Source organism: Bidens hawaiensis, unplaced genomic scaffold, assembly GCF_021521415.1.
Source record: "Bidens hawaiensis isolate Kalapana, Puna unplaced genomic scaffold, B.hawaiensis_p1.1 tig00008259_1, whole genome shotgun sequence".
Classification (NCBI taxonomy): Eukaryota; Viridiplantae; Streptophyta; class Magnoliopsida; order Asterales; family Asteraceae; genus Bidens; species Bidens hawaiensis.
Window position 1 is genome coordinate 477,501 of NW_027491588.1, and position 10,250 is coordinate 487,750.

Genomic DNA, 10,250 nt, shown 5'->3' on the forward strand with positions numbered 1-10,250 from the left:
TTTGAGAATTCTTCTTTGACATTTTTCATTACATAACTTTTCTCACTTTTCTTTTCAGATCAACGTTTGGAATACTTTTTTTTTATTTAAGTTTTTCATTTATTATTATTTTTTGTTGTTGTTGTGCACTTAGGCATCTTTAACCTAAAAATATATAACTAATAGACTAAAGCTCGTATAAAATTGGACATGGCGGGCGCCACCACTCTTTATTTATTTTCATAAAACAGAGTGGCGTGCTAATTTTAAAGTGCGTCTCACCACCTTAGGATAATTAGCTTATGGTAATACTCCCTATACCTTATCGAATTTCAGCTTCATTGTCTCCTTAGGATGACAACCCACAAAATCTATGATTAATTAGGTTTATTAAGAATATGCAATGAAAAACCTTTCAAGACTAGTTGGGCCTACCGACACATCCAAAGTTAAGTACGCTTTCTTTTATATTATCTCATATTATTAGTAGTTTGAAAAACCTCCCGATAAGTATCCTCATCTCCTATTTATTTGCAAAAAGAAACAAAAACAAGGGACATTTTTCAAAACTTTTTCATTTTTTTTAAATCAGATTAAAATTTAACTATGACTCAAATGTCCAATCCCGACACTTAAATTTTGCATTGTCCTCAATGCAAGGATAAGGACGAAAAATAAAAATAAACTCGAAATAATAAAACCTAAAAACCTAAAAAGAAAAACAAAACTAAAAATAAACAAGCAAGATAAATAATGGAAAAGACTTAGCTGGTAATATGCGCATGACGATATGATGCCAAAGTCTTTTTCCAAAACTGCCCTCCAACTTGAAACATACTCAGCAAACGATATCTCCTTTTCTCACTCATGAACGGAAGCGGAAAACACAACAAACAATATCTAAAACATATCTTATCAACTTGATAGATGTTAAGCACTTAAGTATTGTACCAGACCAATCAACCCTAAACAATATATCATATGAATAATAGCAGCAAATAGATAAATAAAAAGTATACTGCTCCTGCTGCTCCATCCCCACACTTGAATTTTGCCTTATACTTCATGGGGGTCATTTTCTAGCTCAAAACCTGTAAAAACTTAAAAACAAAAACAAAGAAGAACGACAAAAATCTACGTTAGTGACGCAACAAGACTCAAAAATAACGATAGGAAAAATATACAAACTCTACACTTGAGTTTTCACTCAAGACACTCTCTCTTATATGACCTACTCGGCTGCCCAAGTGGAGCTTCCTCCACCTCGGTCAAACTCCGTGGTCCTCCAAGAAACTGCATCACGATACGACCATTCATCTTCAATCTTATTCCTCTTATCTCCAACTTTTCCAAACTCCGCAAACTTTTGCAGACCACCACCTCTCTCTCTATCAAACTCCATCGACTCTCGAGAACTCGCGACCTCTCTCTCCTCCTCCAAACAAACTCTGACGGAACGGGGGTGCTCAAGAGGTGGATCCATGTCCGGAATAAAAGACTCAATTGCATAAACAGGATGACATGGATTAATGAGACCGTCTTGACCACTCGGGTGTCTCATGGATTTAGCAACATAAGTGACACTATCGTCGCCGGCTCTAAGAGTGATCTTACCTTCAAAAACATCAACACATATCCTAGCAGTATGCAAGAATGGATGACCTAAAATAATAAGAACTCTCTCATCGGCCTCCATATCTAAAACCATAAAATCTATGTGGACATAAGACTACTAACCTGCAAGTGAACCGGTTGACTCTAGTACATCTAAGTAAGTCCAAATATCGAACCCATAAGACTCTTTTAATTACGTAAACTAGCTAAATTAGACTCAACTGAAGACACGACCTATTTATTTATAATTTGTTTAAGGGGGGTTTTACTAATAAACCAATTTTAAAATAATTTAAACTAATTAAAAAAACTAAAGACGACTAAACTTAGAACTTGAACTTAATTCAGATGATGATGAGATAACTACACAGGCTAGAATTCCCTAAATTTCAGTTGTTAATTAATCGGGAAAATATTTAGTTATAGACTGGGATCATAAAATAGACACCTAAGATAAACCCGTACAGGGCCCCTGACCCTTCTCAAGAGTCACCTATGAGTTTCTAATAAGTTTTAAAGCACACCAATATTAAAAATCAAGTTTCCTTACGGTCATCTAATTATTTATGACTTAGTTCCTTTATACGAAATCCTACCTTACAGCGCGGAAATCAAAGGCAATTTAATATATTTAATTAATTCAATAGACAATAATAAATAATCAAACCTAGACGGACTTATTACGAAGAACTAAATCTAGCAAGATTAAATAACAAAGATTTATCAATAACCTAGCACTTTACAGATTTAGGTTAGCAGCACACTAAGGTTTATTTAATTAATAATTATTATTCCTATGATCTTAATGCATATCAATCATAAAATAGTAAAAAACACAAAGTAGATGACCGAATATAAACCTATCATAATGACAAATAATAATCAAGGCGACTATGGAATAATAACAATCAATTAAACAATCCTACGCATCCATATGCATCAATTTAAAATAAAATTAAAACTTTTACTAAATCATAAAACCATAACGATAAATAAATCCCAAATCAAAACATAACGTCAAAGTAGGTTTATCATAAGTCTAGGCAGTCTATAATATTTAGCCTAACATCATAAAATCGTACAAAACAATAATAAAGGAATTCATGGTGAAAATAAATAAGAATGGAAGATTAAAGGCGATAAAACCCGTGGTCTTCGTCCTTGGATGATACGTACTTCGCCGGCTGATTCCTTGCCCTCAAACCCGCCAAATATTGCAATCCTAAGCTCCAAGAAACTCCAAATTCGGCTTTGGTTCGTAGCGTATGCTCAAGATTAAGTTTAGGGGTGTTTATATAGGTTTTATGGACCCAAAACTGATAAAAAAATGAAGAAAATTCGAGAAACTGGTTGCCCAGAGGCCGGAATTTGCCTCCCGGTCGTGCGGCGCTCCAGATGAGGGGGGGGGGGGTTGACGGGTCTGGTTCGTTTCCTGATGTGGTTTGGTTCAATTCTGATGCAGTCCGGTTCAATTCTGTTGCTCCAGTTCACCGGTTTGGCTTGTTTTAGCTCTTTTATCGCTCTTTTTAACCACGATAAACCTCCGGAACCTACATTATTCAAATATGTTATTAATATAAAAATTCTAATAAAAACCAAACAAAAACTAATAAAATATTATATAAAATATACAAGGAAATTATATATATTTAGCATTATATCACACCTCAACTTCATCATGAACATCTCCACATCCGTGTTTTCCATCTCTAGAACCAAAGTCAACTCTTGTAAACGAGTCGATTTCAATCAAATTGTGGGGAGTGCTGACTTCTGCTGCGAATAACAGACTCGTTTATTATGTAGCCTCCGATCCACGATGCTTTGTTCTCTGGTATGGTTCAAATTACGTTCGTTGATCCAGCAGAATTCAATTCGTTGTTGGTGTGGCTTCGAGGTCGCACTGATGTAGTCTTTAACTTTGGTTAAGTTATACATACGATGAAAAGTAGTTGGGTATTTTCGATGATTGTTCTTGGTGTGGCTTCAACGGGTTTGATAGATGTGATGGGAATTCTCGGTCGTTGATGCAGTTACAGAGTTGATGGCATTAATGCTTGAAATTTGGATGTTAACGGTGATTGCACGTCGAGAGAGACGGTAGGGTCCGTGATGTTAATATATTCATACTAGCTAATTGTTAAAATCTATACTACTAAATATATAAAACTTTCTTTATGCCACGTGTCTTTCATTTACAACATCATTTGTCTCCCATTCCCGCCTCCCACCCCAATCCATTTCATATACCCCGACCGATTCTTATCTATTATCCGAACCCATGTTAGAATCGCAGTCTATCATACAAACCCTAAATCATCCTTCCCAAAATCTATGTCTCTTCTTTTCAATCCTGCAATTCTTATCATAATATCATATTAACATTCATGCCTCGACAATCCGATCACCGTATTCTTCTTATTCGATCAGATCCGACCATCTTCAATTCTGATCAGTAAACAGGTTTGTTATATCTTGCTGTACAATTCGTTCCTAATTGTTTATTTCTAGGTGTTTTACAATCAATTCGTTCCTAAACTGGTTTGTTATTTCAATCTAATATCCATTTCTTTTGTCTTTAGGTATTCTACCATGAATGAAATAAATAGTTTAAACTAATAAATAGTTTTAACCCTTGAGATTATAGTTATTATTGATTAATGTTTCTTCATAAAAGAAGTTACTATAAAATTATCCATGGATATACTATCTACTATTCAAGATTTGTAAAGAAAAGCCTTTTTTTTAAAGAAATATGCTATCTAAAGAAATTTAAGTTAAGAATATACATATTGTAAACAAATATGTTCTACCATGAATGACTTATGTTATCATGATCTTAATCAACTGTAGCGTGTCATATAACCATGAAAACTGAATTTGATAAGCTACAAATTACATAATTATATTGATCTATTAATATCACAACAATATATAAGTTGAACATTATTAGGTTATTATAATTTCAATTTACCTACTGTAAGCTGTCATATAACCTGTGAAATTGAAATTGATAAGCTATAGATCACTAATAATATGTTAAATCACAAATAACAAAACTTTATATAAACTAAACATCATTAGGTCAACATAATATGATGTTTCCAATTTTAACCTGTCATATAACCATGGCAAGCGAAATTGATAAGCTATATAGTTTGACCCGCTTAATCAAAATGATAAGTTTGACCCGTTTAATTAAAATGATAATTAGTTTGACCCAATTATTATAGTAGCTCAATTTGACTCGTTCATGAGAATGGTAAATTTGACAAGTTTACTAAAAGATACCCGTGAACGGCATGGGTTAAACAATTTACATTATATAAGTTATAACTTTATAAATAAAATAATGAATAATAAAGTTACGTGTTACATTAAATAAGTATAGTTACAATTATAACTCAGAAACTTACAAAAAAATCTCGTGATTATTGAACAGCTAAATTTTGCATTCTAACTCTTGGCTTTTAATTTTTCACCCTCACTTGCTTACTTAAAAGTGGGAATTTCCATTCAAAAGTTAAATGACTGCTTGTTTCAGTTTTCCTGAAAAATATTACATTTGACCGCAAAAGTCAAAGCATACCTATAGCATGGTGGTACATTTGAACATTCTATGTATCTTTAATTAAACGAGTGTCTTAATTGTCACACCCCGGCTCGGGGCCTGGGCGTGATGGCCGTAAGTTGGTACCTATTTTGTAAATATATCAGAGTTTAAGGTCGTAAAGCGGAAGACTTTAATAAAATATTAATATATTTAAAATACGGGATTTAAAAACACCCGTTAATTTGTGCATAAGCGTTTGGATTACAAAACCATGTTTCACATTATTTTATTTATAAAACATCCATTGAGCCATCAGATCGTCTAACGGCTACCCTTCTTCTCCAAACACCTATTCTCCATTACCTGTAAAACAGTTATAAAATACGTCAGCAACACATGCTGGTGAACACGCTGACACAAAACATTTACGTTACTTAGTTATCCCCTCGGGTATCTTATGACCCGGCCCATCGTGGCTTAGGAAACAACCAAGTTAAATATACTATTATAAACCTCCAGTTATACTTGAAACCTCTCAGTGATACCGCAGCAACGAGGTCTTAGCAACTATTTAATATACACGAGATAATTCCCTCTCAGACATTACTTAGGTCCGGCCCAACGTGGCGGAGGCATTAGCAAGTGTGGTGCGGTGTGCCCACCGTCTACCCACATATGTAAGGATCCAGACAAACGTATACAATAGGCTGAGGGCCAACATTACTTTTGTTTATAAAGTTTTAGGGATATAATCTCATGCAAACAATCACAAACTTGTTTTAAAAGTTGGACGTATTCACCTTTCTTCTCGTTTGGTGCTTCTCACCGATTTGTCTCGTTACCTCGGATCTATAGTTAGAGAATAACATTTTATAAGTACTAGATCAACGATCTAGCTTCAGACCTTTAGTCCAATTGCATAACCTTTACCTTGACATTTGTCTCTTTATAAATATAAGGATCTCTAGTCCTTTCTTGTTAATCACTTATAAACCTTTGTTTCTTCTTCCTGAAGAAACATATATTTCAACTTTCTTTTGTTATAAGAAATACTTAATAAAATCTTTATATATAATAAAGTAGTATTATTTTATCTATAATCTCGACTTTATGGAATCTTATTTCCACTTTATAAAATCAAGGTACAGGCTATATCCCTGACTAGGGTCTAAGCCATTTATAATATAATAATCGGGCAAAACCCCTACCTTGAATGGTTTATTACTCGAAATGCTTATACTCTACTTGAACCGCACTTCTATTTGGACCGCACTTCTACTTGGACCATACTTCTACTTGGAGGGAGGTCGAGAGAGTAACTAGGTAGAGTTATGGTACGCATTTCGAGGTTAAGACTTGTCGGGATATCGCCATATCGGGGTCGTGGCACGCTTATCAAGATAATATGTGATCGGGAGTATGAGGATGAGTGAGGACCACCCCCATGGCTGGTTTATTTATAGAAATTTTTCTGCATCTTCGCGTATCGCGAAGCTGCTTCGCGTAACGCAAAGATGCACTAGCTTCGCTGAGTCGCCGCGTAGGCTTGCTACGTGTCACCTAGGCCTGCCACGTGTCACCGCGTGGTGACACGTGTCCCGTGACGTGTCTTGCAACTTCGCAAAGTGTGCCATAAAAGCGCCACATTGCGCCCATCGCCCTTCAACCGAGCCCGTGCCCGTGCGCGTGCGCGTCGGGTGCTTCGCACCCTCCGCCAGGACTAGGGAGAGTGGTTAGCTACTTAAGAACATTATCATGGAATCTCCTCTCCTTATAAAGTGCTTAATTTTTCTTTCTTCTTCCGATGTGGGATGGAGTATCCTTACTTCATTCCCTTAATAAAAACTACTTCCATTCTTTGTCTTATTTTTCTCTTTACTTTTACCATGAATATATATATATATATATATATATATAGTCCAAAAGTTTTATTAGTTTGTCAAATTTGGACCAATTTTTCGTGATGTTACATCCTCCCCACCTTAGAATGAATCTCGTCCTCGAGATTCGCTTAGAACAGATGCGGGTATTTCCTTCTCATCTCTGACTCTAATTCCCAAGTAAACTCGGGTCCTCTTCGAGAATTCCATCGTATCTTGACTAACTTTAGCCTTCGTCGCTTAAGTTACTTGACTTGGAAATCTTCAACTTGTTGGGGTTGTTCTACAAATTTTAGATTTTCGTTGATTTCGACATCTTTCAAAGGCATGGTTAGAGTTTCATCAGCCAAACACTTACGTAAGTTAGAGATATGAAATACATCGTGTATTCCTTTCATCTCTTCTGGAAATCGTAAGCGATAAGCAACAATACCGATTCGTTCTAATATCTCAAATGGTTCCACGATACGTGGACTTAATTTTCCTTTCTTGCTGAATCGTACAACTCCTTTCCATGGTGATACTTTTAGAAAAACCTTATTGCCTACTTGAAATTCCAACGGCTTACGGCGAACGTCTGCATAACTCTTTTGTCGATCTCTTGCCATCTTAAGTCGTTCACGGATTTGCAACACTTTATCCGTTGTTTCTTGGACGATCTCGGGTCCAGATATTTGATTATCTCCTGTTTCGAACCAACATACAGGCGTTCTACATTTTCGTCCTTACAAAGCTTCAAATGGGGCGGCTTGAATACTTGTGTGATAACTATTGTTATACGAGAATTCCATCAGAGGCAGATAATCATCCCAACACTTGCCTAAATCGATCACACAAGATCGAAGCATGTCCTCAAGCGTTTGAATTGTTCTTTCGCTCTGCCCATCAGTTTGAGGATGATAAGCAGTGCTAAGATTCAACTGTGTTCCTAATTCTCTTTGGAAACTATTCCAGAAATGAGACGTAAATCTACTGTCTCGATCGGATATGATAGATAATGGCATACCATGTATTGCTACGATGTTGTTTACGTAAATTCGGGCCAATCTATCCATAGAATAAGATTCATTGATAGGTTAGAAATGAGCTGATTTAGTTAACCTATCAACAATTACCCAAATAGCATTGTACTGTCGGGTAGTCTTAGGGAGTTTCATAATAAAATCCATTGTTATCATCTCCCATTTCCATACAGGAAGTTCAGGTTGTTGCAGCAAACCTGAAGGCTTTTGATGTTCTGTCTTAACTTGTAAACATGTTAAGCATTTTGCAATATATAAGGCAATATCTCTCTTCATCCCATTCCACCAGTAGTTTGGCTTAAGATTCTGATACATCTTATCACTACCGGGATGCATCATGTACTTCGATTTATGAGCTTCACTCATGATCTTTTCACGTACCAATAATCGGTACCCAGATTCGGTTCCCAAGTCTGAGTATGTCGTCATCTCCCTTGACTAAAGAATCAATAGTGCCGTTGCGTTTTTCTTCAGAGATATGATTTTCTTCAATTGCTTGCTTCTGAGCCTTCTTGATTTGTTCGACTAAATCTATTTGTATTTCTAACCTTAAGGCTAGAACTCTTTTGGGTTTCTCATGTTCCTTTCGGCTCAATGCATCAGCTACAACATTTGCTTTTCCTTCTTGATAGATGATTTCACAGTCATAATCGTTTAAAGTTTCCATCCATCTTCTTTGACGCATGTTTAGTTCCTTCTGATCAAAGATGTGCTTTAAGCTCTTATGATCAGTGTACACAACAAACTTTACTCCATAGAGACAGTGCCTCCATAACTTTAAGGCAAAAATTATGGCACCTAACTCTAGATCATGAGTCGTGTAATTCTTTTCGTGCACTTTCAATTATCGAGAAGCATGAGCTATTACTTTCTTTCTTTGCATTAGTATGCAACCCAAACCTGAATGAGATGCGTCACTAAACACAACGAAATCTTCTATACCTTCTGGCAAAGCCAGTATAGGTGTATTTGTAAGCTTTTGTTTAAGTAAATCAAATGCTTCTTGCTGCTTGGTTCCCCATTCATACTTAACGTTCTTTCGAGTTAGTGAAGTTAAGGGAACTGCTATACGAGAGAAGTTCTCAATGAATCTTCTATAATATCCAAGCCAAGCCTAAGAAACTTCGAACCTCGGTTGGCGATCTAGGAATCTCCCATTTAGCTATTGCTTCAATATTTGCGGGGTCCACTTGAATTCCATTCGCATTAACAACGTGACCAAGAAATTGCACTTCATGTAGCCAGAACTCGCACTTGGAAAATTTAGTGTACAACTTCTCGTTTAGGAGTAATTCAAGTAAGATCCAAAGATGAACTTTGTGATCTTCTTCTGACTTAGAATAAATAAGTATATCGTCGATGAATACGATTACAAATTTATCTAAATATGGCTTACAAACTCTGTTCATCATGTCCATGAAAGCGGCTGGGGCATTAGTGAGTCCAAATGGCATTACTATGAACTCATAATGTCCGTACCTTGTCCGAAAAGCTGTCTTTGGAATATCTTCTTCTTGAACTTTTAACTGATGGTATCCAGAACGTAAGTCTATTTTTGAAAAGAAACTCGCTCCTTGCAATTGATCGAATAGGTCGTCAATTCTAGGTAGCGGATATCGATTCTTAATAGTTACTTTGTTCAACGCCCTTTAGTCGATACACATCCTCATGGAACCATCTTTCTTCTTGACGAATAGTATCGGCGCTCCCAAGGTAATGAGCTTGGACGAATAAATCCTTTCTTTAACAACTCATCTAGTTGTTTCTTTAATTCCTCCATTTCTGTTGGAGCCAAACGATAGGGGATTTGGCTATTGGAGCTGTTCCAGGCATTAAGTCTATCCTGAATTCGACTTCTCGATTGGGCGGAATTCCAAGAAGTTCATCTGGAAAGAGGTCGGGATAATCCCCTCTCGGACATTACTTAGGTCCGGCCCAACGTGATGGAGGCATTAGCAAGTGTGGTGCGGTGTGCCCACCGTCTACCCACATATGTAAGCATCCAGACAATCGTATACAATAGCATAAGGGACAGCATTACTTTTGTTTATAAAGTTTTAGGGATATAATCCCATGCAAACATTCACAGACTTGTTTTAAAAGTTGGACGTATTCACCTTTCTTCTCGTTTGGTGTTTCTCACCAATTTGTCTCGTTACCTCGGACCAATAGTACGAGAATAACATTTTATAAGTACTAGAT